The 27,717-nt window shown below is 46.3% G+C and overlaps 1 protein-coding gene and 1 pseudogene across 2 annotated transcripts in view; one reads left to right on the top strand and one right to left on the bottom strand.

Annotated features, from left to right (window-relative positions):
* Nucleotides 1-596: 596 nt before the first annotated feature.
* On the bottom strand, nt 597-19,994 carry LOC137675725 (uncharacterized; annotated as a pseudogene).
* A 6,219-nt stretch (nt 19,995-26,213) lies between these two features.
* LOC137675782 (spindlin-Z) overlaps nt 26,214-27,717 on the top strand; it is a 118,205-nt gene continuing 116,701 nt past the window's right edge. Inside the window, exon 1 of one of the 2 annotated variants that reach the window (XM_068421998.1) lies at nt 26,214-26,555. The gene's annotated coding sequence lies outside the window, so the exon portion shown is untranslated. Of the gene's footprint in view, nt 26,556-27,258; nt 27,595-27,717 lie in introns of those variants that run through there. The other variant, XM_068421999.1, reaches the window with a different exon arrangement.

Genomic DNA, 27,717 nt, shown 5'->3' with positions numbered 1-27,717 from the left:
GGCTAAACATTTGTCAATTTGGAGGGGGGAAGCAATGGCGCAGCTTGCAAGAACCGTACATCTATTGGTGGATCACCGAAAGACCAGCTTCCTCCCTTATTGTCCATCCACATTTTACCTTTCAAAACATCAAGCCCCAAGGGGTTAAGCGGGAACGGCCCCACAACCATTCCCACTGGAGTGGCCACCTCCTCCCCGGGTAGCGGCAGGCTAACCGTAGCTAATGCTTGTGCTTGAACATTGTGGAACTCATCTGCCACCAGCAAGTGTCGTTTAGATGGTGATATGCCACCACGTATCACCTCCTCTGTTTTAATAGCGGACACTTGGGCACCAGTATCAACCAAAAATGTAATGGGTATCTGCCTGGGTCTGAGAAAACAATTAAGCAACAAATCGCCCCGTTGGTTTATGGTGAGCTGTCTAATATACACCCACCCTTCGCCCCCCCCCCCCCCCCCCCGCTCACTACCAGGGGAAGAAGGAGTTAGTTTCCCTTCAGCTTCTGGGGGGTAATCGAGTTAGTTAAACCAATTGGGGACGTGAGTGCATTAGGAGTCGGGGTTTTGGATATTCTTTCTTGGGTTGCCCGCTCCTCAGGCCAGCCCCAAGACCAACTTCTCTAGCTTGTCTGTGGGTAACCCGTCCATGAGATCCCGCAGGATACCCTTTCAGCACCCCAGGAACCATAAGGTGTTACGTTCATTTGGTATGTTCCTCCCACTAGGAGATCTAGGGGGAGGCATTCTTTTGTTACTGCCAGGGGATTTTATTTCAGTACCCCTTTGACTCAGATCTCATGGACAACATGTTAACCGGACCATACTTTTGTCCGTAATTAATTAACTCATGGGCGACCTCCCCCCAGGTCCACACCTTCAAATCCAGGGACCTGTGTTCAGGGGTCACCCGCCCCACTAATACGGCGGAGACCCTCTCACTTTGGGGCACTGCTTTAATCGTGTTCTGTAATTGTATGCCCATGGGTTTTAATGATTCTGGGAAACCCCGTATCAAGGGCGTCATCCGTTCAGGGTCCACAGGCAACATCAGTGGGGATTCCTGTTTAGATCTGAGCTCGTGCTCGTACATTATTTGTAAGCATGCTGCCTTCTGTACGCTTTCCAGTAATTGTTCTGTAGCCCCCACAATAGTGAGGGGTTCTCCCCGTTCTAAGGGGTTGAGACCGCCCACCCAATAAGCCACCCTCTGAGTTAGGGACCAGGGAGCCCGGTGTTCACCCGTAGTTAAAAATACTCCAGGTCCCCAGTACCCTTCCACCTCCCTTTCGCTTAACAATATGTGGTCTCCACCGGACAGTGACAATCTCCATACGTATTCAGTTTCTGACTCCCTAGGAGTGCAGTTGTACTCCTTTTTTAGTCTGGCCAGTTCTATGGGAGAATAGGGTGTTTCTTTGGTAGTTATTCGAGGAGGGTAACTCAGCTCGTCATCATATATAAATTCTGTTTTAACAAAGGGTTGCAACGAGCGGGGCATTTGTTTGTCTAGTCTAAGTTTTGCTGCCTCTAACTCCTCCCAGGGATATGCAGCTTCCCTCTTAGGGGGCGATTGGAAATAGCGACTCTCGCCCACGAGGAGTTGCTCTTTAAGAACAGACTGCAGACAGCCTGCCTGAGCTTTCTCCTGTTCTAATTGCCCCTTCAAATTCTCTACTTGTGCCTGCAGGGACCAGACAAGAGCCTGCAGGGACTGCACCATCTGAAACTCAGCACCACACTGCCGGTCTCTGGCTTGCACAGCCGCCACTAAATTTGCACCCAAAATGGCACAGATAACGGCTTTCCCTTTTCCATCCCAAAATCTACCATCTTTAAGTAAGGCACGAATTCAGTCGTACAACACGTTATTCACTTCTATATCTGACACGCAGTTTTTCACAAAAGTCTAGACCGCCCACACTCAAACATCCACAAAAGTCTCGGTTCACAAGCAATTTTCTCTCAAAATTCTGGTCCACAATCAAGTTCCTACAAACTCCTAATCAACAAGTGGGGGGGCAATCATCCCAGGGAGGCAGCAGGTAAGCATTCAATCCACATAAACCCCACCCCTAACGTCCCTGAGAGGCACCCACAAACGGACCAGAATCACACAAGGCATGCCCGGAAGATAAGTCGAAAGAAAAGCAGACAGGGAATGCAGCACTCTCGCCTCAAGGGATCCTGGTGACTATGCTAACTAATGTCAGAGCCCGAGTTGGAGTCTGGGCCCTGGGAAGATTCTTTGCGATCCCAAGAGGCGAGATTAAGGCACAAAGGAGGCCAAATGCTGCCAAACAAGCCGCTTTATTGACCAAAGGCAGAGGAAACTGAGCAATAGGAAAGGTGGGAAATAAAGGGGGAAAAAATAGATGCGCAGGGATAGTCACCACCGTGGGTCCAGCGACATCTTTTGTCTTCCAGCGGTGAGTGATGCAGCAGGGTAAAGGCAATAGCACACACAGATGAGGTAGAAGCAGTGGAAAAGGCGAGCCCACGCAGCAGAGGTAGAAAAGGCGAGCCCACACAGACGACGTAGAAGCAGTGGGAGAAGCAGAAACTGCAGGCCTGTCTGCACAGTTCTTTTTATGGGGAGTGAAGGTGGGCATGCATACCTGTCCCGTCCAATGGGCATGTGACCGCGCTTTCTCCATCCAATGGATGTGTCCATGCATCCTAGGTCTGAGTGTTGGCAGGCAGGTGATGGGGACCAGTGCTTACTCCAGTGTAAACAAGTTTGAGTGACAGGGACAAGTGGCTGTCTAGACATGTCTAGACAAGTTCCCCTACACACAAGTGTCCAGGTACACCTGCATAGGCAAACTTTGAGACATCTATTTGCCAATTTGGTCCCTCACACCCCAATACTGAGCCCTGGGGAACACCACTTGTGATTGGCCGCCCACTGGATTTAACCCCATTCACCACAAGTCTTTGGGCCCGACCATCCAGCCAGTTTCTTTACCCAGCGAAGTGTACGCCCATCCAAGCCATGAGCAACCAGTTTCTCCAGGAGAATGCTGTGGGAGAAGGTGTCAAAGGCTTTACTAAAGTCTAGGTAGACAACATCCACAGCCTTTCCCTCATCCAGGAAGCGTGTCATCTTGTCATAGAAGGAAATCAGGTTAGTCAAGCAGGACCTGCCTTTCATAAACCCATGCTGAATGGGCCTGATCGCCTGGTTGTCCTGTACGTGACCCATGATGGCACTCAAGATGATCAGCTCCATAAGCTTCCCCAGCACCAAGGTCAGACTGACAGGCCTGTAGTTCCCCAGATCCTCCTTCCGGCCCTTCTTGTAGATGAGTGTCACATTTGCTAATTTCCAGTCACCTGGGACCTCCCTGGTTAGCCAGGACTGCTGATAAATGATGGAAAGTGGCTTGATGAGCACTTCCGCCAGCTCCCTCAGTACCCTTGGGTGGATCCCATCTATCCCATCTGGCCCCATAGACTTGTGTGTGTCTAAGTGGCACAGCAGGTCGCTAAGCATTTCCCCGTGGATTGTGGTGGCTTCATTCTGCTCCCCGTCCCTGTCCGCCAGCTCATGGGGCTGGGTACTCGGAGAACTTGTCCTACTGCTAAAGACTGAGGCAAAGGCGGCATTAAGCACCTCAGCCTTTTCCTCAGCCTTTGTCACTATGTTTCCCCCTGCATCCAGTAAAGGATGGAGATTCTCTTTGGCCCTCCTCTTGTTGCTAATGTATTTATAGAAACATTTTTTATTGCCTTTTATGGCAGTGGCCAGATGAAGTTCTAGTTGGGCTTTGGCCCTTCTAATTTTTTCCCTGCATAGCCTCATGACATCCTTGTAGTCCTCCTGAGTGGCCTGCCCCTTCTTCCAAAGCTCGCAAACTCTCCTTTTTTTCCCAAGTTCGAGTCGAAGCTCTCTGTTCAGCCAGGCTGGTCTTCTTCCTCGACGGCTTGTCTTTCGGCACATGGGGATGGCCTGCTCCTGCGCCTTTAAGATTTCTTTCTTGAAGAGTGTCCAGCCTTCCTGGACCCCTTTGCCCTTCAGGACCGACTCCCAAGGGACTCTGTCCACCAACCTCCTAAACAGGCTAAAGTCAGCCTGCCGGAAATCTAAGGCGGAAGTTCTGCTCTTGCCCCTCCTTACTTCCCCCACTATCAAAAACTCTAACATTTCGTGGTCACTATTCCCAAGACGGCCACCGACCCTCACATCTCCCACTAGTCCTTCTGTGTTTGCAAACAAGAGGTCCAGCGGGGCGCCTTCCCTAGTTGGCTCACTCACCAGCTGTGTCAGGAAGTTATCTCCCATACACTGCAGGAACATCCGAGACTGTTTCCTCTTTGCTGTATTGCATTTCCAGCAGATGACATCATGCAGGAGCTCTCCCCAAGTGGGGATAGGTTGCCTTGGGACCTGAGGGTTGTGTAATGCTTCATTATGAGTCACATCCCTTCTGATTTCATTACGGCGCCCCACTAAATATGTTTTCAACATTGCTGGGGCCCCTCTCAATACAGGTCTTAACATATTTCGCTCTCGTGAGACCCCATCTGGAGTACTGCATCCAGCTCTGGAGCCCCCAACATAAGAAGGACACGGACCTGTTGGAGTGAGTCCAGAGGGGGGCCACGAAGATGATCAGAGGGCTGGAGCACCTCTCCTATGAAGAGAGGCTGAGAGAGTTGGGGCTGTTCAGCCTGGAGAAGAGAAGGCTCCGGGGAGACCTTATAGCAGCCTTCCAGTACCTGAAGGGGGCCTACAGGAAAGCTGGAGAGGGACTTTTTACAAGGGCATGTAGTGATAGGATGAGGAGTAACAGTCTTAAACTGAAATAGGGTAGATTTAGATTAGATATCAGGAAGAAATTCTTTACTGTGAGGGTGGTGAGACACTGGCACAGGTTGCCCAGAGAAGTAGTGGATGACCTCTCCCTGGCAGTGTTCAAGGCCAGGTTGGATGGGGCTTTGAGCAACCTGGTCTAGTGGAAAGGTGTCCCTGCCCATGGCAGGGGGATTGAAACTAGATGATCTTTAAGGTCCCTTCCAACCCAAACCATTCTATGATTCTATATTAGGGTCTATTTTGGCGGAGATCGGGATGTCTATGTTCAAATGCCTGTGCATTGCTTGCAAACAGGCTGCTTTTGTAACAGCGGTGGATAGTTCATTGGGTGACTTTATGGGTATAGAAGCTGGTTCTCCTCTTTCCATAACATCTCTTCCTCCTGCCCAATAGGCAACCCTGCTGGTTATAGAATGGAGGTGTTCAGCAGGCTCAGGTCCCAAATTTAGCAATACCCCTGATCCCCAATATCTGTCAGCCTCACTTCCATCTAGCAATATTCTATCATCTCCTCCTGAGAGGCTCACTCTCCACAAGTACTCAGTTTCTGACTCTACTGGTTTTCATCCATACTTTTCCTGTAGATTCGCCAATTGCAGGGGATCCCATGGAGTAATCCTGACTGTATTCCTTCTCTGACCTCCTTGAGGTCCTTCTGATATTTCAGTTTTAATTATGGGTCTCAATTTTAGTTCAGGAATTTCTTCCTCTCTAGGAGCCGAAGGTTCAATTGTTTCATTGGGGTTCCATTCCCCCTCATCATCATTTTCATCAGGGCTTTCCCAAATGTCACCACCCCAATCCTCAGGTGATACTATTAGTTTCTGCATTTTCCTAGCATCCAGAGGACTGGGGGCTTTTAGCAGCATTAGTTCTAATTTCTCTTACAATATTTTTCCCTTTCCTTTGGATTCTTTTAATTGTTGTACGAGTCGTTCGTTTTGGTACATTAAGAACAACTCTGATTGTTTCCTTTTATCTCATCTTTCAGATCATTAGTTACTTTCATGATTTGTTCTCTCCATTGCCATGCAGCCTTTAGACATAGTCCCAATACAGGGCAGATAATACCTTTCCCTTTCTGATCTTTCAGTGATCCCCGATTTTTATCTATTTTGGCTTGGATCTTTTCCCAATCATACCAGCTGGCCACTGACCAGAGATCTTAAGCCTCAGTATTTATATTGTGCCTCCATAGATAATCCATTAAATCTGGTAAACCAGATATGCGAATAAAGTAAAAAATTTTATTATAATTGATAATGATATGATTAGGCTAAAGGACTTTAATCAGAATATCTACTACACAGTATAAGAGCTATAGCTATTATTAATTATCATTTAATAAATAAATATTTCAAGTTAGTTTGATAATTAATTATAGAGATTGATGTTACTCACCCATATCGATGACCGTGGGCAATTCTCTTTCACTCAGCCTCAAGGGGTAACCCTAAGGGGCATCCCCACTCAAGGGAGGAAAAGCATACTCCTATGTGGTGTATACTGGAATTCCCACCGATCAAAAATGGGACTAGACTTTTATAGTATGAAGTGATTGACTGTCAGTCATTTGTGGCTAAGCTAAACCTTCTAGCTCAGCATTCCTTTATTTTTCTTGTCGAAAACATCTGGTTTCACATCCTACCCTTGTGGTTGCTGAGTCAGGCTAGTTCCTAATGTCCTTCAACACTAAGGACAGCATGACCCCCATCATGTCTAGTAGTTTTCCACCAGATGAGTAGGGTGAAGTTCAAGACAGTGTTCTTATCTCGCCCCCACTTAGGCAGAGCATCCTGCTACATAGATTTCTAACAAAGTGAAGAACTGAGAGAACTGCATGTTACAAAACATATGTGCTATGGATCTATTCTAAAAAATTAATTATTGGTATGTCTGTGGCTGGTCATTTGATCCCACTCTGAACTGCTTATTTAAGGAAAAAGTTTATAGTCAGAACCAAGCATAGCACTCTGATGCTAAAGTTTAGTAGAGGAATCTGATTCTTTCCCATGCTGCCAGGCACTGTTTAAAGTATCAACAAAACTTTTACATTTCTGTCTATCATCTGAGCTGCTCTTTGCTTTTTCTGTATTTAAAGGAATTTTATTATTTCTGGTTAATGTTTGATATAGGAATTTTTCACCTTAACCCATTTAGTGTGCTCCTTTAGCTGCTCTGTGGTATATCTTCTACATTAAATGATTTAATTTATAAGAGGACTAAATTTCCATTTTCTTTTAGGAATAACTTTAAAGAAAGTGATGTTTAACTTTCTGCTGAACTTAACCATTTGTTATAAACTTGGTTAGAATCATAGAATGGTTTGGGTTGGAGGGGACCTTTAAAGATCATCTAGTCCAACCCCCCCTGCCATGGGCAGGGACATCTTTCACTAGATAGGTTGCTCAAAGCCCCATCCAACCTGGCCTTTAACACTTCCAAAGATGGGGCATCTACAGTCTCTCTGGGCAACCTGTTCCAATGTCTCACCAACCTCATCATAAAGAATTTCTTCCTTATATCCAATCTAAACCTACCCTCTCTCAGTTTAAAACCATTGCCCCTCTTCCTATCACTGCAGGTCCTAGTAAAAAGTCTCTCTCCATCTTTCTTATAAGCCCCCTTTATATATTGAAAAGCTACAATAAGGTCTCCCCGGAGCCTTCTCTTCTCCAGGCTAAATAACCCCAGCTCTCTCAGCCTTTCTTCATAGGAGAGGTGCTCCAGCCCTCTGACCATTTTCATGGTCTTCCTCTGGACCTGCTCTAACAGGTCCATGTCTTTCTTGTACTGGGGGCCCCAGAGCTAGATGCAGTACTCCAGGCTGGGTCTCACAAGAGCAGAGCAGAGGGAGAAAATCAGCTCCCACGACCTGCTGGCCATGCTTCTTCTTATGCAGCCCCGGATACAATTGGCTTTCCGGGCTGCAAGTGCACATTGCTGGCTCATGTCCAGCTTCTCATCAACCATCACCCCTGTCCTGGTTTCATGGGGATAAAATTTATAGAATCAAGTTTCTGTTACATTTTGTTTCAGTTTGTGGCCAGCCATGGTGATCAAGGCCATTAGCAACTAAATCCAGGGCAGCTGACCCAGGCTGGCCCACAGGTGTATTCTATATCATTGACATCAGGTTCACTATAAAAGGGAAAGCTTGTGAGAAAGAGAAGTTTTTTTCTGCTATCTTTTCCTGCTCTCCTTCCTAATGACTGCTCTCTGTGAAGTGACTTAGCAGCACTCTGTAGCTGAGTATAATTTTGTATGTTTTGTATTACCATTGATATTAATTTCTTTATTTTATTAAATCTGTTTAAATTTTAACCCATGAGTCTCCCTCCTTTTCCCAATTCCCTTCCTTGGTTGGGGAAGGGACATTGGGTGAGAGAACAATTGCTTATTGTTTAGCCCTGGGTGTGGACTAAATGAAGACAGTTTATTTGGTGCCCAATGTAAATAGATCACCTGGGAGAACCGCAGACTTTTGCTCTAAGACTCTCAGAGGGTTGAAGTTTTCACAGATTCGACTGCTTTTGTTATGAACATTCATTATGTTGGTGTCGGTAGAAGGGTTGCTGGGTAGAATTCTCTGTTGTTTGGTTTTACAGTTGCTTTTGGGGTGGCTTATCAAATGTGTGGCTTTGCCACTGTTATGGGTTTTGTGTGGTTTATCACTTCTGGGCATGGACTTAGAGGTATCACTCTGCTATGTTTTTTGGCATTAGTTTCTCATATTATAATTTCTTTTGGAACTGTGTCTGTTTCTGATTTCTATGGAATGGGCGTGGGTGATATGAACTTTCCTTTTCCCTGAAGGCTAATTTCAATGGCCTTTGAGAATTTGGAATATCTGTGGGATGTTTCAACCACCATGCTCATATTGTCAGGCCTTTTGAATGTCTTTCAGTTTTTGCTTTTGCTTACAGTAAAACGTGGGTATAGGGGTGGATGCAGCACAGCTGCTGCAACCACTGCACCAGGCACCACAGCAACTCCAGCCCCTATGACAGACACCGCAGCTGCCCCAGCACCCACAACTGGAATTGCAGATACTCAGACCCTGCCAGTCCCCACAGTAGACATCCTGGCTACCCCAGAGGCTATTCAGATCTCTGCACTGGGTACTGCAATTACTCAACTCCAGGCAGCACTTGCTGTGTTGACCCAGACTTTGGCAACAAGGGCTGCAGCTAATCAGCCAACAGTGATGGGTGATGCAGCTACCCTAGGGATTCAACCAATGCCAGTATCAGTCACCCCTATAGAGAAGATGATAAACCACAAAAAGAGCAGGTCGTGATGGTGTCCTGGTTTGGCCTAAACCAGGCCAATTTTCCTTTCAGTGATTTTCACTTTCAGCTAAGTCTCTTCTAAGTAACTGTACTTTCTGAAACTAACTACATGTTTTGCAGATAGTGTCTGCTTCTAGGACTGATAACGCTCAAAGCTGTAGTTATCACTGAGGCACTGGTAGGGATGTTATGCAGAAAGGCTCTTGCTGTATTTATTCTTAGAGAAACCAAGGTTACTGCTAAATTCCTCACTGCTTACGAGTGAAGAGCCGAAGGGGGGTCACACCTGCAGGGAGGAGTGGGCAGGTGACCCAAAATTGACTAACGAAGGTATTCCATCCCATACATGTCATTCTCAGTATAAACCCGGGGGGATCACAGGGGTCTTGGTCTTCTGCTGCTTGAGCCTTTGGCCCTTTCATCTCCCTTCTCACCCCCCTTCTGCTATGGCCGGTGTCCAAAGAGGACTCTGTATGTTTTCCTGCTGCCCCCGATCCTGATCCGTGCATCCCTGAATCCAGTTCTCGACTGTTGCTGGGCCCAGCCTGGGCCTTCCTGGAGCCTGCCCTGCAGTGCTGGTGGTGACGTGGCTGACACGGGGGGAGCTCGATCTTGGTTTTGTATATATTTGATTATTCCAATATTATTATTATACTCTTTTTTTCATTATTATAGTTTATTAAAACTGTTTTAACTTTCCAACCCGTAAGTGTCTCTCCCTTTTCCCTTTCCTTTCGGGGGGCGGGGGAGGGTTAACAGAGAGCATCTGCCACAGGTTTAATAGCCTGCCCAGCTTTAAACCGTGACAGATTTATTGGTGCCCAATGTGGTGCTTGAGAGAAGCTCTGACAGGTTACTCTGATAAGTCAAATCCCAGCTCCGGCAGGAGGAGACCCGGAGGGTTCAGCTGGAGGAGTGTTGGATTTCTTCCTTTGAGGTTTATGAGGGGTTGGAAATTAAAAACAGATAGCTAACATGGTAATGTCATTTTTGAACACTGTGTTATCTCATCTCTTTATAGGGTTTCTTTCACAGTTGAGTTTTGCAATGCTGCCTTACCTACCGTGGCCACTGTGTTATTGCTTGCTTCTTAATGTTTACATGCGGTTTAGCACTGGGCGATGGATGAAATGCATCGTTTTGGTATGGGGTTTGATACTGATTTATGCCGTGATAAACTGGGCTGTTACCATTCTGATCTCTTATCTCTCTGACACAATGATGGGCAACTTTAATCGCAAATCGGTAGCAGCAACTTCATCTGCACGCTCCAGGCGTCCTCTAGCTGATTTTGTTAATGATTACACTTCCAATTTTACTTTGGGAAATAGTACCTTCTCCTTTTCTGCCAAGTTGATTCCACTAGATTCTGCGAAATTTGTATGGGGCTGTCTAGGTGGCATGTTTTTATTTTCGGTTGTCCTGAATGTGTTTCTGATGTGGGATAAGATTAAATATCGGTGCAGGGACAGGTGTAGGTGCTATGCAGCCACCTCAGCTCCTACAGCATGTGCTGCTGCTACAGCCACTAAATCCACTCTAACCCTGGCAGCTCACACCACAGCTGCTACACCCCCCCCAAGACAGCGGCTGCATTTACTCAAACCTTGGCAGCCTATGCTGCAGCCACTGCATACCCCAAGATGGCCACTGCAACTACTCAAAGCCTGGCATCTACCTGATCTGTGCTGGTACCAACTGCCCCTGTAACCAGGAAGAAATACCAAAAGAAATCAGCTTGTGAAGAGAAGGATGATGACTCAGAGCCTTCTAAGGCAGAGCCATCACATGACACAAGTGAGGGCCCTTCTCAAGCACAGTCAGGGCCTGACACAGATGGGGGTTTCCTTGATCATCTTTTTAAAGCAGACCCATCACAGAAGAAAGGTCCTTCTAAAGCAGAACTACCACAGGAGGAGGACTTGGATGTAGAGATAACCTACCCACTCCCTATCCCTGAAAGACCTGTGAAATATCAGGAAAGGCTTCAGCTGTTATGAAGGTGAGCCAATTATTACCTGGTTGCTCTGATGCTGGGATAATGGGGTGGATAGCATGGACTTGGATGGTAGAGAAGCCAGGCAGTTGGGATCCCTGTCCAGAGACGGTGGTATTGATAAGGCGCTCGCAAGAAAGTCAAACACTATCAGTCTCTGGAGGCGACTCTTGTCAGCTGTAAAGAGCAGGTATCCCTATAAAGATGATGTTCTGAGCCACCTAAGCAAATGGACCACTATAGAAAAAGGTATTAACTACCTTAGAGAACTAGCTGTGCAAGAGATCATTTATAGAGACCTATGGGAAATTGTAGATCCTGTAAATCCTGATGAAGTGGAATGCAACCGATCCATGTTCCGGAAGGTTGTGAAGAGTGCTCCACTGACATATACCCATACGTTGTCAATATTGGACTGGGGAGAAGATGCTATGGCACGTTCTACTGTGGGTGAAATGGCTAACTGTATGCGACAGTATGAAGATTTTGGAAGTATCGGAAGTGGAAAGCTGCTGTATGGAGTCCTATACGATGAGTCACAGAAGCCACAGAAGGACAAGGTGCAACCTGACTTCACTCGTAACCTGCGAGGAATTTAGCAGTGACCTTGGTTTCTCTAAGAATAAGTACAGCAAGAGCCTTTCTGCATAACATCCTTACCGGTGCCTCAGTGATAACTACAAACTTTGAGAGTTATCAGTCCTAGAAGCAGACACTGTCTGCAAAACATGCAGTTAGTCTCAGAAAGTGCAGTTACTTGGAAGAGACTTAGCTGAAAGTGAAAATCACTGAAAGGAAAATTGGCCTGGTTTAGGCCAAACCAGGACATTCCACCCCTTATTCCATACCATTCACGTCATACTCAGATCACCACTACCTTTTCATTTTCAAATATATACAGATATCACTAGTTTGATTCATCTCTACACAAAAAGTTTGTTAAGTTCATTTAGTTCAGGATTGTGGGTTTCCATCCGGCTAGCAGTCTCTCAGGGCAGGAGACATGGTATGAGTTTTGTCACGGTTCGTGCCCATGGGTTGCAGGTTAAAGATGTCAGTCTCGAGGAGGTTACTGGACACCACTTGCAGCTAGCTCCGGTCTCATCACCACTGCCTTAACCTGAAAGACACTTATTGAACACTGTTAGTATTATGTAGCAATCAACATCATACAGTTCAGAATTAAGTATTCTCACCCAGAATTAGATCACCTTCAGGGACATATTGGACTTCATGCTGTAGCATCACCCACCAAGTACATCCAGGTCCCTGAGCAAAAGCAATCCCATGAATGGGTTTGCCTTTGCCCGTAGCAGGAAGAACCAGGATGGTTTTTCCCAACAGGTTCCTTTCATGTACCATGGGGAATTTATTGCCATCTACCATATGTCAAAAGGTCTGACTGAGCAGGGCCAGCTTGATTGATAGATCCCCTGGTGTTAACTAACCAGGTGTCTTGCACCAAATGTTTATCCCAATTTTTAAAGGTTCCACCCCCAACTGCTTTCAGGGTAGTTTTTAACAGCCCATTGTATCATTCAATTTTACCAGAGGCTGGTGCATCATAGGGAATATGATATACCCACTCGATGCCATGCTCTTTGGCCCAGTTATCTATGAGACTTTTTGAAATGAGTCCCATTGTCCAACTCAATTCTCTCTGGTGTGCCATGTCGCCACAAGATTTGCTTTTTGAGTCCCAGGATAGTGTTTCGGGCAGTGGCATGGGGCACAGCGTATGTTTCCAGCCATCCGGTGGTTGCCTCCACTATGGTAAGCACATAACGTTTACCCTGGCGGGTTTGAGGGAGTGTGATGTAGTCAATCTGCCAGGCCTCCCCATATTTATATTTCAGCCACTGCCCCCCATACCACAAAGGTTTTAACCGTTTGGCTTGCTTAATTGCGGTGTACATTTCACAGTCGTGGATAACCTGTGCAATAGAGTCCATGGTTAAGTCCACCCCTCAGTCATGAGCCCATCTGTATGTTGCATCTCTCCCTTGATGACCTGAAGTGTCATGAGCCCACCGAGCTAAAAATAGTTCACCTTTATGTTCCCAGTCCAAATCTATTTGGAATACTTTAGCAGCCTGATCTACTTATTGGTTGTTTTGATGCTCCTCCGTTGCCTGACTTTAAGGTATGTGAGCATCTACATGACGTACCTTCACGACTAGTTTCTCTAGCCAAGCAGCAATATCTTGCCACAATTCAGCAGCTCAAATAGGTTTACCTCTGTGCTGCCATTTGCTTCGCTTCCTCTGCTTTAACCACCACCACAAGGCATTTGCCACCATCCATGAGTCAGTATAGAGATAAAGCCTTGGCCACTTTTCTCGTTCAGCAATGTCTAAAGCCAGCTGGATGGCTTTTCCCTCTGCGAATTGACTCGATTCACCTTGTCCTTCTGTGACTTGTGGTATAGGGCTTCATACTGCAGCTTTCCACTTCCGATGTTTTCCTACAAGACGGCAGGATCCATCGGTGAACAGGGCATACCTCTTCTCATCCTGTGGTAGTTCATTATATGGTGGGGCTTCTTCAGCACGTGTCACCTCCTTTTCTGGTGGCATTCCAAAGGCTTTGCCTTTTGGCCAGTCCATGATCACTTCTAAGATTCCTGGGCGATTAGGGTTTCCTATTCGAGCCCTCTGTGTAATTAATGCAATCCATTTACTCCATGTAGCATCAGTTGCATGATGAGTAGTAGGAACCTTACCCTTGAACATCCAGCCTAGTACTGGTAATCGGGGTGCCAGGAGAAGCTGTGCTTCAGTACCGATTACCTCTGAGGCAGCTCTAACTCCTTCATATGCTGCCAGTATCTCTTTTTCAGTTGGAGTGTAGTTGGCCTTGGAGTCCTTGTGTCCTCGACTCCAAAATCCTAGGGGTCGACCTCGAGTCTCCCCTGGTACTTTCTGCCAGAGGCTCCAGGTAGGACCATTGTCCCCGGCTGCGGTGTGGAGCAGATTTTTAACATCTTATCCCATTTGGATTGGCCCAAGGGCTACTGCATGCACAATCTCTTGTTTAATCTGTTCAAAAGCCTGTCATTGTTCAGGGCCCCACTGAAAATCATTTTTCTTTCTGGTCACTTGATAAAGAGGGCGTACAATCTGGCTGTAATCTGGAGTATGCATTCTCTAGAAACCCACAATGCCTAAGAAGGCTTGTGTTTCCTTTTTGTTAGTTGGTGGGGACATAGCTGTTATTTTGTTGATCACCTCTATCGGGATCTGGCAACGCCCATCTTGCCATTTAATCCCTAAAAACTGGATCTCCTGGGCAGGTCCCTTGACTTTGCTTCTTTTTTTGGCAAAACCAGCTTTCAGAAGAATTTGGATTATTTTCTCCCCTTTGACAAAGACTTTTGCTGCTGTATCACCCCATACAATGATGTCATTAATGTATTGCAAATGTTCTGGAGCTCCACCCTTTTCTAGTGCAGTCTGGATCAGTCCATGGCAAATAGTAGGGCTGTGTTTCCACCCCTGGGGCAGTTGATTTGAGGTGTACTGGATACCTCTCCAGGTAAAAGCAAACTGTGGCCTGCACTTAGGTGCTAATGGAATAGAGAAAAACACATTAGCCATGTCTATGGTGGCATACCACTTGGCTGCCTTTGACTCCAGTTCATATTGACGTTCTAGCATGTCTGGCACAGCAGCACTCAGTGGTGGTGTAACTTCATTTAGGCCACAGTAGTCTACAGTTAATCTCCATTCTCCATCAGACTTTCACACTGGCCATATAGGACTATTAAAGGGTGAGCGAGTCTTGCCAATCACTCCTTGATTTTCTAATTGTCTAATCAGTTTATGAAGGGGGATCAGGGAGTCTTGATGGGTGTGATATTGTTGTCAGTGCACTGTGGTAGTAGCCATTGGCACCTGTTGTTCTTCAGCCTTCAGCAGCCCCACAACAGAAGGATTTTCTGAGAGGCCAGGCAAGGTAGACAGCTGTTTAATGTCCTCAGTATCTACAGCTGCTATACCAAAGGCCCATCTATACGCTTTTGGGTCCTTAAAACACCCTCTCTTGAGGTAGTCTATGCCAAGGATGCACAGAGCATCTGGGCCAGTCACAATGGGGTGCTTTTTCCATTCATTTTTAGTTAGGTTCACTTCAGCTTCCAGTACAGATAACTTTTGATATCCCCCTGTTACTCCAGAAATACTTTGCAACTCACGTACTCGTGCATTTAGGGTACTGGTAGGTTGTCCATGCCATCTGCTCATGTCCTCCCCATAACCACGCAGGGCAAATCACAGGATACCTCGTGATGTGTTCCATTTCCTTTGAGCTGATCTTGTAGGAGGGTGTTTTCTCCTGATGGCTGCAATGCAGGCCTGTGTAGGTAGAAAGTCAAGTTTATTCTCAGTCCTGGACAGTTTGTCTGATAGTTGTTTAAATGAGTCCTTGTTTTCCTTAGTCAGTTTTTCCACAGCTGAGATGCGGGTCTGCAGTGGGGAAGAAATACTATCTTAATTCTGTCGCATACATTTAGACATTTTACCCGCAGTAGATGGTGCCATAGCATCTTCTCCCCAGACCAATATTGACAATGTATGGGTATATGTCGGTGGAGCACTCTTCACAACCTTCTGGAACATGGATCGGTTGCATTCCACTTCATCAGGATCTACAGGATCTACAATGTCCCGTAGGTCTCTATAAATAATCTCTTGCACAGCTAGTTCTCTAAGGTAGTTAATACCTTTTTCTATAGTGGTCCATTTGCTTAGGTGGCTCAGAACATCATCTTTATAGGGATACCTGCTCTTTACAGCTGACAAGTCGCCTCCAGAGACTGATAGTGTTTGACTTTTTCGCAAGCGCCTTATCAATACCACCGTCTCTGGACAGGGATCTCAACTGTCTGGCTTCCCTACCATCCAAGTCCATGCTATCAGCCCCATTATCCCAGCATCGGAGCAACCAGGTAATAATTGGCTCACTGTCATAATGGCTGAAGTCTTTCCTTGTATTTCACAGGTCCTTCAGGGATAGGGAGTGGTAGGTTACCTCTATGTCTGAGTCTTCCTCCTGTGATGGTTCTGCCTTAGAAGGACCTTTCTTCTGTGATGGGTCTGCTTTAAAAAGATGACCCTCACCTGTGTCATGCCCTGACTCTGCCTGAGAAGGGCCCTCACCTGTGTCATGTGATGGCTCTGCCTTAGAAGGCTCTGAGTCATCATCCTTCTCTTCATGAGCTGATTTCTTTTGGTGTTTCTTCTTGGTTACAGGGGCTGTTGGTACTGGCCCAGATTGGTCCTCTGGTCCTGAAGTAGGCATAGAGCACTTGTGGTCAGTGCAGATGCCAGTAGCAGATGGGGGTAGGATCACCATGGCAGACACTGGGGTTGGTGTAGCTGTAGTGCCCATCGTTGAGGTTAAAGTAACTACAGTGCCCGTTGTTGGAGCTGGAGTGACTGCAGGATCTGTCATTGGAATTGGAGTAGCTGCATTGCCCGTTGATGGAGTTGCAGTGTCCACAGTGCCTGTTGTTGGAGTTTGAGTAGATGCAGTAGCTGTCTTGGGGGCTGTAGTGGCTGCAGTACACGCTGCAGAGGTCTGAGTAGATGCAGTGGCCATCTTGGGGAGTGTAGCAGGCTGCAGTGCAGGCTGCCGGAGTTTGAGTAGATGCAGCTGCTGTCTTGGGGTGTGCAGTGACTACAGTGGAGACTGCTGAGGTTTGAGTAGATGCAGCTGCTGTCTTGGGGGGTGTAGCAGCTGCAGTGAGTATTGCCGGGGTTTGGATGTAGTGGCTGTAGGAGCTGAGGTGGCTGCATAACACCTGTACTGGTATTTAATTTTATACCACACCTGAAACACATACAGGACAACTGATAATAAAAACATGCCAAAAACATCCAAAATTTGCAAAATCTAGTGGAATCAGCTTGGCAGAAAAGGGGAAGGTACTATTTCCTGAAGTAAAATTGGAAGTGTAATCATTAACAAAATCAGCTAAAGGATGCCTGGAGTGTGCAGATGAAGTTTCTGCTACCGATTTGCGATTGAAGTTGCCCATCATTGTGTCAGAGAGATAAGAGATCAGAATGGTAACAGCCCAGTTTATCATGGCATAAATCAGTATCAAACCCCATACCAAAATGATGCATTTCAACCAGCGCCCACTGCTAAACTGCATGTAAACTTTAATAAGAAGCAAGCAATAGCACAGTGCATACGGCAGGTAAGGCAGCATTGCAATACTCAACTGTGAAAGAAACTCTATAAAGAGACAAGATAACACTGTGATCAAAAGCGACATTACCATGTTAGCTGTCTGTTTTAATTTCCAACCCCTTGTGAATCTAAAAGGAAGAAATCTGATCCTCTGTTGACTTGAGCTATCCAGGCCTCCTCCAGCTGGAGCTGGGATTTGACTTATCAGAGCAACCTGTCAGAGCTTCTCTCAAGCCCCATGTTGGGTGCCAATAAATCTGTCATGGTTTAAAGCTGGGCCAGGTATTAAACCTGTGGCAGATGCTCTCTGTTAACTCTCCTCCCCTCCCCATCTGGAAGGGAAAGGGAAAAGGGAGAGAGACTTATGGGTTGGAAAGTTAAAACAGTTTAATGAACTATTATAATGAAAAAGTATAATAATAATAATAATAATGGAATTAATTAAATATATACAAATATATACAAAACCAAGATTGAGCTCCCCTGATGTCAGCCACGTCACCACCGGCACTGCAGGGCAGGCTCCGGGAAGGCCCAGACTGGGCCCAGCAATGGACAGGAACTGGATTCAGGGATGCACAGATTGGGATCGGGGGCAGCAGGAAAATGGACAGAGTCCTCTTTGGACATCGGCCATAGTAGAAGGGGGTAAGAAGGCAGAGACCCTTGTGATCCCCCTGCTTTATACTGAGAATGACGTGTATGGGATGGAATACCTTCGTTGGTCAATTTTGGGTCACCTGCCCTGTCTGCTCCTCCCTGGAGGTGCGACCCTTCTACGGCTCTTCACTCGTAATCAGTGAGGAATTTAGCAGTGACCTTGTTTTCTCTAAGAATAAGTACAGCAAGAGCCTTTCTGCATAACATCCCTACCAGTGCCTCAGTGATAACTACAAACTTTGAGCATTATGAATCCTAGAAGCAGCCACTGTCTGCAAAACATGCCGTTAATTTCAGAAAGTGCAGTTACTTAGAAGAGACTTAGCTGAGAGTAAAAATCACTGAAAGGAAAATTGGTTTGGCCTAAAACAGAACCAGGACAAAACCAGTTTGGATTACTCCTGCCTCGAGCAAAGGCAAACCTATGTGTGGAATTGCTTTTGCTTAAGGACCTGGGTGCACCTGGTGGATGATGCAGGAGGATGGGGAAGTTAGATGTGCACCCCAAGGAGATTTGATTTTGGGCGAGAATAGTCCATAACTTGAACTGTATGATCCTAATTGTCATTTTTCAAAGTAAGAATCACCCCAGACTGTGAACATGGGCTGTACCAGCTGCAAGCTCCAGATGCCATACAGCATCCTGCTGTGCTTAACTTCACCAGTCCAACACACGGTATTGAGGCCTTGTCCCGATCTGCCAACTGAGTGAATCCCACACCGATTTTTTCCTGCCCTGAGAGTATTATGAGAAATGAAACCCATGGTTTTGGACAAAATTAATTCAATGGACTTTTTGGAGAGATAGCCCATAGACTAAAGCGAATCATATCTGTGTGTACATATGGTTATATATATGTTGAGAGATGGGGAAAATAGTAGTGACTTGACATAAATGATATAGAATAAGGAGTGGAATCCTATCCTGGTTTTGTGGGGATAAAATTTATAGAGTCAAGTTTCTGTTACATTTTGTTTCAGTTTGTGGCTAGTCATGGTGATCAAGGCCATTAGCAGTTAAATCCAGGGCAGCTGACCCAGGCTGGCCCAGAGGTGTATTCTATAAGATTAAGGTCAGGTTCACTGTAAAAGGGAAAGCTTGCTGGGGAGGGGTGGGGCTCTTTTTGTTCTGCTCTCTTCTCCCCTCTATTTTTCTCCTTCTCAAGGATTGTTATCCCTGGAGTGACTTGCCAGCACTCTGTAGTTAAGTATAATTTTGTGTATTTTGTATTAGCATTGATATTGGTTTCCTTATTTTATTAAATCTGTTTAAATTTTAACCCACGAGTCTTCCTCCTTTTCCCAATTCCCTTCCTCTGTCATGGAAGGGACATTGGGTTATAGAACAACTGGTTATTGTTTAGCCCTGGGTGCAGTCTAAATGGAGACAGTCCTTCTCTGCGGGGTTGCTCTCAATCCATTCATCCCCTAGCCTGTACTGATACTGGGGATTGCCCCAACTCAGGTGCAGGACCTTATACTTGGCCTTGTTGAACCTCATGAAGGTCACACAGGCCCACTCCTCAAGCCTGTCAAGGTCCCTCTGGATGACATCCCTTCCCTCAAGTGAATCAACTGCACCACACAGCTTGGTGTCATCAGCAAACTTGCTGAGGGTGCACTCAATCACACTATATCTTTAATGAAGATATTCAATAGTACTAGTCCCAGTATAGATCCTTGAGGGACACCACTCATTACTGGTTTCCACTTGGACATTGGGCCATTGACTGTAACTCTTTGGATGCAGGCATTAGCCAATTCCTTATCCATCTACCAGTCCATCCGTCAAACCCATCTCTCTCCAATTTAGAGCTAAGAATGTTGTGGGGGACAATATCGATGGCCTTACAGAAGTCCAGATAGATGACAGCAGTTGCTCTTCCCTTGTCCACTGATGCAGTCACTCCATCGTAGAAGGCCAACAGATTAGTCAGGCATGATTTGCCCTTGGTGAAGCCGTGTTGGCTGTTTCTAATCACCTCCCTGTCTTCCATATGTTTCAATGTGTCTTCCAGGAAGATCTGTTCCATGATCTTACTGGGCACAGAGGTGAGGCTGACTGGTTGGTAGTTCCCAGGGTCCTCTTTTTTACCCTTTTTTCAAAATGGGCATGATGTTTCCTTTTTTCCAGTCACTGGGGACTTTGCCTGACTGCCACAACTTTTGAAATATGGTGGAGAGTGGCTTGGCAACTACATCAGCCAATTCCCTCAGAACCCTGGGATGCATCTTGTTGAGTCCTGTGGACTTGTGTATGTTCAGGTTCCTCAGGTGGTCTCGAAGGAGATCTTCTCCTACAATGGGAGGGGCTTCATTCCCCCAGTCCCTGGCCCTGAGGTTCAGGGACTTGAGATGTGGGAAGAGAGATTACCATTGAAAACTGGGGCAAAAAAATTGAGTACCTCAGCCTTTTCCATGTCAGCTGTCACCAGTTCTCCTGTCTTATTTATTGAGGGAGTACATTGTCTTTAATCTTCCTTTTCTGGCCAATGTACCTCTATGTTGATCCTTGATGATCCTCGTGAGTCCCTTCCAACTCAGGATATTCTATGAAGAGGGGAGTAGACAGAAAGGGATATAAAACAGGCCAGTTGCGTGTAAAATGGTGTCAGTCAGTAAGCTTGTCTGGCTGAGCCCTGCACCTGATCACCAGAGTCTGTCCCATCTTATATTTTCTTATTAAATCTCTTCTTAACTATCACTCTGTGTAATTTTACTCTCTATCCTGTGTGTATGTGTGCTGCAAGGACTAAGTGCCAGCTACTGGTGGGACCTCTGTGTATGTGTGTGAGAGTGGAATTTGGTGCAGCTACTGGAGTCAGACTGGGGATGTAGGTGCCCCACAGCCTATAGTGTTAGCTACTGGATGCAGGTGGGGGTCCTGGCATCAGTAGTTGGAGGGGCTATAGCTTTCTAGATCTAGGGAGGGTCCTGTAGACTTTAAGCCCGGAGTGCCAGTTACTGGGGTGACTGGTGTGAGTGAATTTGGTGACAGCTACTGGAGTTAGACTGGGAGTGTAAGCACCCCTGGCCTGTGGTTCCAGCTACTGGAGCAAGTGGGGTCTTTAACCTCCAGCCACTGGGGTGGGAACAGTGTGTGTCCCGAACACCAGCTACTGAGGGGACCGGCATGACTGCGGGCATGTGTGTGTGTGTGTGTGCACGTGCATACATGTATGTGATCTGAAAGGACTAGGTGCTAGCTACTGGGAGGACCAGCGTGGGTGGATTTGGTGCCAGCTAGTAGAGTCAAACTGGGGGTGTAGGAGCCCCTGGCCTGTGGTGTCATCTACTGGAGCAAGTGGTGGGGGTCTCAGTGCCAGCTACTGGTGAGACCTGCGTGTGTGTGAGTGGAATTTGATGCTGGCTACTAGAGTCAGACTCGGGGTATAGATGCCCTGCAGCATCAGCTACTGGAGTGAATGTGGGGGGATTCAACATCGGCTACTAGAGCGAGTGGGTGCCTTCTACCTCCAGTCACTGGGGTGGGAACAGTGTGTGTCCTGAAAACCAGCTACTGGGGGGAACCAGCATGAGTGAGGCAAGTAAGAGGCTCAATGCCGGTGGCTGGAGCAGGACTGCAAGTCACAGCTTGTGTGCCTGGTTCTGGCAGCTGGGGGGCAGTTGTGTCTGTATCTTCCCCAAACCTGGTGTGTAGGTGTGGGCGTGCATGTGTATTTTCTAGCAAACTTAAAGCTGTACTTGCCAGCAAGTAGCAGTGGGGGGCCTTGGTTCCAGGCTGGGGTATCAGGCAGGCAAGGGTCAATGCTGGCCCCAGGGGACTTATGAATGTGGAGTGCCTATGGGATGAGCTTGTGAGTGTATGCATGTTTGCTATCTAACATCAAGCTGGACTAGCCAGTGAGTAGGGCACCCATGAAGCGGGTAAGAGGGCCTGGGATCCAGGCAGGGGTACCAGGTGGACAGAGGGTCCATGCTGGTACTCGAGAGCGCCTCGAATGTGTGTGCTTTCACTAGTAACTTTCTATCTATCTACCAGCCAAAGAGGAGGAAGGGGACTTGGCTGTCTATTTTTGTTTTATGTGCCTGTTGAAGGCAGTGCCTTGTCTGTGTCAGTCTGTGTAACTAGCTGTGTCAGTGTCCTCTGTGTGTGTCTCTGGGATACACGCTCAGCTTTGCTACTGGTTGAACCTGCAAACAGATAAGTGGCAGCTGAGTCCCTCAGCCTGGGCAGAGACTCTGGTTGCCCAGGGTACTGGGCTGGGCTCAAGCAGCTGGGCAGGAGGGAGTCCTGGGCTGGAGTAGCTGGAGGAGGTGGCCACACTCCTAATATCCCTTAACAGCATTTGCAAATTAAGTTGCTCATCAAGCCTTTTATGTTTCAAAGTCCATATAAAGAAAATAAAGAGGAAATAAGAGGTATATTTTGGACTTCTTTGACTATCATAGAGATTCTCTCTACCTACATGGAAGTTATGTAGGGGAAAAAATGCTATACTTTGTCTACCAAAAGCCTGAGGAGTACTGCATATGTGTATAAGGGAGAAATGAAGATACAAGCGAGGAGTGGGAGGAGAAGGGTTTAAATTTCTGCAACAGTAGTATGATTCATTTGGTATTGTCTTTCTGTGACCAAAGACAGACTGTTGAAGAATGGTCTCATCTTACATGACAGTAAGTCATATCTGTTTTAAAGGTATGTCTGACTAATATCAGTGACTTTTCTCTCCAGGCACATTTATTAGACTCTCTTTTTCCCCTTCAGTGGTTTATCATTCTTTGAGACATAGTAGGGATCATTTATTTACAAAAGCAATGTAACTACACTGGTAAAAGTGAAGAATTTTGTTGATATAAAGAAAAAAGGTAATAATGGATTGATACTGAAATTTGGGAGGGGGAGGCACTAAAACTTTCCCATATAGACCAAATCTTGAGGATTAAAATCTTGACCTATATGTTATATATTTTTACAGCAAAACCACCAGCTCTCTAGTATTAGTCGTTGCTTTTTGAAAACCTTTTTACTGCATTGAATTCATCTAACCCAATAAACTGGAGGTTGAACTCATCTAACCTCTTAAATCTCAGTTATTTTTTGGATTTTGCTCAAATTGAAGTACTGACTTAATTTATTTTAAATATGTTTTTCAATCTTTTTTTTTACATATTTTCTAATTCCAAATAAAGCTGATTTGTTACAAGCCTGTTCCTAGAAGTTAAATATGTTGTTCAGAAGTCACTGCTGGCAGAAGAAAGTAATATCTGACACAGCTGAGTTTTAATTTAGTAGTAATTGGAGCATTTCTCTTAAAAGCTGGGCTTTATTCACCACTTCCTGTAGCATGCAAATAATTCACTTAAAGAAGGCAAATTTTCCTGAAGTGGTCACACAGTTGGACTAGATGATTGTTGTAGGTTCCTTCCAACTGGAACTATTCTATTTATTTAATTTACATCACCTGAACTTGAAACTGATTGCTGTTTTATTCAATTTGCTAAAAGATAGATGGTTGGTTCCTGCTGACATGATAAATTTCATCAATGTTGTAACCATGTCAGAGAGCAAACATGTTGGAAGGAGGCCTCTGTTTCTGTTGACTTTAAATAATTCCTGTGATAGCTTTATAGTAGCTTGCTTGGAAAAGACAAATCAGCCAGGTAGCCAGATAGTTATCTCAAACAGATAACTGCTCCTTTAAGGTTAAATTAAAGCAAAAGTGGCTGATTGATCCCAGCATTTAAAAATATTAATTGAAGATCAATCTCAGAAGCAAGATATCATTCCTCCTTCAAATTCACATCAAGCAAAGATCTGGCCACTTGAATTCTGAGGGTTCTTGATTCTACCATCAAATCAAGAGGGCTGTGATTTTTTTTCAGTAGTTAAGGCTGATTCTCTTTAGGCTAGGAGGATATCAAGAAAGCAAAATTTTCTGGGACCAGAGGGAACCTGGTTCTCACTCAAAGCTACTCAATAGCATTCAAAGCTTCTGGAAGAATTCAGCCATTCTATTTCTAACCAAACTCGGTGGTACTTCAAAGCATCCAAAAAGACTAGGAAGTTTATGTACAGCTGTGACTGGTACCCCCTGCTCCTGACCCCTGGTAATATGGTTAGCATAACTAATGCCATTTTATAAGGTAAACGGCCATTTTCTGTGACCGAGCTGGTCACGTATCAGTCCCCTTTCCCCTCCTTATCAGACCTTGAAGGTCCTGCACACCAGGCAGGCGACTTCTTCCCTTCCCTATTGGCCTCCAGGTTTCTGGGCACCAGGCTGACTACTCCCCTCCTTACCAGCCTTGAAGGTCTCAGGCACCTGGCCAACCCGGTTTTGATGATCCTGACACAGAACAGGGAAGTGTAGCAGCACACAGAGCACTGTCTAGAAAATCAAGCAGTTACAAGTCCTAAGTGGGACTTGGACCGGAACTGCTGCTGGGCGGCAAAACCCATGATCCTCCAGTGGTCAGGGATGCCTCCACGATCATCTGCTTCTTCTGAGGATTGAGTAATTCCTATTCTTTTGCATATTTCAAGTCTACATTATGATCGTTATATTGATACAGCAAGCCAAGTATTAAGATTTGACCCAAACTGCAGAGGGTCCAGGTGATTAGAAACCATGAGCTAAGCTGTGCTATAAAATTCTGTGCTACGCTACTTATAAAATTGTACTACAGTGATTCTGCTTATTAAAAATCCTGTGCTACTCTGATCATAAGATTCTATGCTATGCTAATCATAAAATTCTGTTAAAAAATAAAGCTTTAATTGAAACTACAACTTAGTGTTGTCATCATTCTGCCAAGGATCCCTAAAAGAACCTATCTGTCCCCGTAGTGTCAGGTGACAACAGCACTTTAAAAAAAAAAAAAAAAAAGGAAAATTTTCAGGATATTATTAATTAGGTTAAGTTGCATTTTGGTTTCACAATATGATGGCCTTCAATCAAACTCTTCTTGACTCAAATAAACAACTCTTCATGGCTGTCTTCATGCACTGAAGTTTCTTTGTCTTATAACAGAAAAAAATGTCATAACATCATATGTTATGCTATACCTGCCAAGGTCTAATTTGAAAAAAATACTCGTTAGATTTGTTAAGGCAGACTGTTCCTCAGCTGTTCACCTGTTTTGATTTTTGAACCAATTACTTGATTTGACAGAGAAGAACATAATCTTACTTATTGATGTTTTCCATTTTGTTCTTTGTCAATCTAAAGCTATGAACAGCTCTTGAAGTTATATCCTTGAATAATGTAGAAAATGTAATAGACTGATTTGGTGACAGCTCATCTTTTATAATTTTGTCTAAATCTTTATTTTCATTTCTAGTAGGCATGATATAAATTATTGAGATCACGCATTCAGTAGGAGCTAAGAACATTATTAGCGTATAATTGCTGCATCATTATCTGGAGACCCAAGACCCCTAATAAGGACAAGCAATCGACTAAGATAATTTTTGCAAGAGAGGTTTCCTTAACTGAAGGATCCATATCTAAGAGAAACATGAATTGCTGATGCCTAATAACTTTGCAGAAGTTGATGACAGAAACATCTGGATTAACAGATAAACCACAAGGATGCTGACAGATACTGATGCTGCAAGACCTACAAAATATATTTTTTGCAATGTATGTTGCTATGCTGTACCACGTTTATGATTGGATAATTAGAAATATGCATTAGTAGGTAATTGGATGATTCATTACATACCCTTGTAGTGTAAGGTATAAAACCCCTAAAGAAAAATCCCTTGGGTGCACCCAGTTTGACTGAGATATCTCATGCACATGAATGAGTATTTACCTTTGTAATTCTATACTTTGCGTCCTAACCTCCCTCCTCAGTTGGCACAGGCCGAATTTGTAACACAGGATATCCATAGCTGATTTTTCTTTCTTATGATGGCTTATACATTTTCTTTCCTATGATGGCGAGGGGGCAGCGGAGAGCCGCTGGCTCCCAAGGCCTGTTTAGGGAAGCGGTACTGCTGCTATAAAGCACTGTGGCCACCTCGCGAGGCAGTACTGGACTCACTGCGGTGGGCAGGCGGACGTTCACCGCCCCAGGGCCTAGTGGCCTGTGTTTGGAGAAGGGCCAACAGGTAACCATCTGCGTACGGGCTCACGTCACCCTCCGCTACGACCGCCGACGGAACACCGGGAGACGGCAGTAGAGGAGGAGGAGCGGCAGCAGCTACGGGGGCGACTGCGCGCTAGTGAGTAGTGGTGGCCTGGGTGGAGGATTGCTTCCTGCGCTCCTGTCGCAGTTCGGAATTTGCAGTGCGCCTGCGCGTTGGCGGAGGGGAGGAGGGCGGTGCCCGGCCCTGTGTTTTGAACGTCTCGATGCGGGTAGCTCACTATTTGGCAGGAAGGTGAGGAGGCCTCTATTCTAGCGGTGGAGCTCGTGTACGGAGAGGAGAATCCAAATGTGGCAGAGGCGAACAGGAGGTAGCAGTGGTGACAGCGGAGGGGGACAAACGAGACAAGGGGAGCAGCTGTCCTTACTGCTGCCACAGAGAAACTGAGTGGCCTAGTGAGACAGGACTGCTGTGGCTGCAGCGCTAAACGCTTCTAGGCCATCCTCCTGGCACTCCTAGGCGCCCATCCCCCTAGCAGGTGAGTAGCGAATGCGGAGGGGGGGCGGGAAAGCACAGCCCATCGCGCCGCCTTTGGCCTGGCTTAGCCTAGCCTAGTACCGGGCAGAGCCAGAGGGAGTCGCTGCTCCTAGCTTTCCCTCCCCCGAGGCTGACGTTATTTATATACTTGTGGTGTTCTGTCTCTGTTATCCTTTCTTCTTCGCTGTCTCAGTGGCCCTCCCGGAAGTCGCGGGAGGCGGGCGAGAGTGGGGGCCCTTGGGCTCGTGTTGTCGTTTCTATCTCCCCTTCCCACGTAGCGCCCGGGCTCTGGGGGACTGCTGCCTTCTTTTGGCACGGCCACTCTCGCTATCTACGCACCCCTCCCCCCCGCCCCTGGTCCCTTGCTGGAGGTGAGGGGTTTCAGCTGCACATTCCCCCTCCCTCTCTGTGGAACTATTGTACTGTGTGTTGGGGCCCGCCGAGGGGCTCCTGGCAGATAAGCCTCCCTGTCGATAGTGCACGTTGGGGGAAGCATGTCTCTGCCCTGTCATCCGTCTGCTCTCTCCACGAGAAAATGGGGCGAATGGGATGTAAAGGTGGTGGCGGGGCTCGGCCGCGCCGCAGTAGCTAAAGGCTGGAGCTGGGGGAGTTGCTAACGCGCTGGGCTGGCAGCGCTGTGGTTGCACACGTCACTGCCGCTGTCTGGGACACCCAGAGTGTGCGTGTGTATGCGCGCGCGCTCTGCTCAGTTCCTTTGTCTGCTGCTGCCGCCGCCGTTTTCCCCTCCTCCCTCGATTCCCTCTCTGTCTTCCCTCCTCTCCTTTCTTCTCCTTTCTTTCCCCTCTCTCCCAGACTCAAAACACTGCCGCAGCTGCAGGTTTGTAAATACTGGACCAACACACACAACATGGCTGACGCTCGCCCTGCTTCTTCACCAGACTCTCCTCTTTCTCCCTCTGTCTCCGCTGCTTACCCTTTCCTCCATTTAGGCTTTTGTTTCTTCCCCTTCATCTCCCATTAAAAAAAAAAAAGGAAAACCAATTCACCCTCCTTATTGCGCGCATGGCAGGATTTCAAGGGTAAGGATCCTCGCTTTGGAGGTTTTCTCCTTTCGTTTTGCTGTTTACAACAAAATGAAACCTAAAATCAGAGGGGATTTGGGAACCTAGCAAGGACTGGAGGGAGGGAGGGGGAGAATTGGC

This window comes from Nyctibius grandis, chromosome W, assembly GCF_013368605.1.
Source record: "Nyctibius grandis isolate bNycGra1 chromosome W, bNycGra1.pri, whole genome shotgun sequence".
Lineage (NCBI taxonomy): Eukaryota > Metazoa > Chordata > Aves > Nyctibiiformes > Nyctibiidae > Nyctibius > Nyctibius grandis.
Note: the sequence above shows the minus strand (reverse complement) of the source record. Positions and strands in the feature narration are given on the sequence as shown.